Raw genomic sequence first — 569 nt, forward strand, 5'->3', positions numbered from 1 at the left:
AGCAGGGAGCATGCTACAGTAATAGCAGGGAGCATGCTACAGTGATAACGTGGAACATGTTACAGCATTAGCATAGAGCATGCTGCAGTGTTAGCATATAATATGTTACAGCAATAGCATGCTAAAGTAATAGCACTGAGCATATTACAGTGATAGCATGGAACATGATACAGTGTACGTGTGGCGTATGCTACAGCTTTAGCCTAGATCATGTTACAGTATTAGCATGGAGCATATTACAGTGATAGCATAGAACATGCTAAAGTGATAGCATGGAACATGCTACAGTGTTAGCGTGGAACATACTACAGTATTAGCGTGGAACATGCTACAGTGTAAGAAATGTTGCCCTGGTCATCTGACGTAGGATGCTGTGGAAGTGCTTCATGTTTCTACATGTTAATATGAAATACTACAAGTAACTACGAGTTAATATGCATGGCCATGAGGAGATTTGAGTCATTATGAGTTGAGAGTGGCTTGAGGCATTTCAAATGGCTAGGTGTTGCGACAAGATGCAAAATGTCACTACATGTCCCCATGTGTGGCTACAATGTACAATATGTTCA

The 569-nt window shown here is 40.9% G+C and overlaps 1 protein-coding gene across 1 annotated transcript in view; it reads left to right on the forward strand.

Annotated features, from left to right (window-relative positions):
• LOC119428810 (zinc finger protein GLI2) overlaps positions 1 to 569 on the forward strand; it is an 82999-nt gene that overhangs the window by 64578 nt on the left and 17852 nt on the right. The window lies entirely within an intron of this gene.

This window comes from Nematolebias whitei, chromosome 23 (genome assembly GCF_014905685.2).
Source record: "Nematolebias whitei isolate Nwh7 chromosome 23, NemWhi1, whole genome shotgun sequence".
NCBI classification, from domain to species: Eukaryota; Metazoa; Chordata; class Actinopteri; order Cyprinodontiformes; family Rivulidae; genus Nematolebias; species Nematolebias whitei.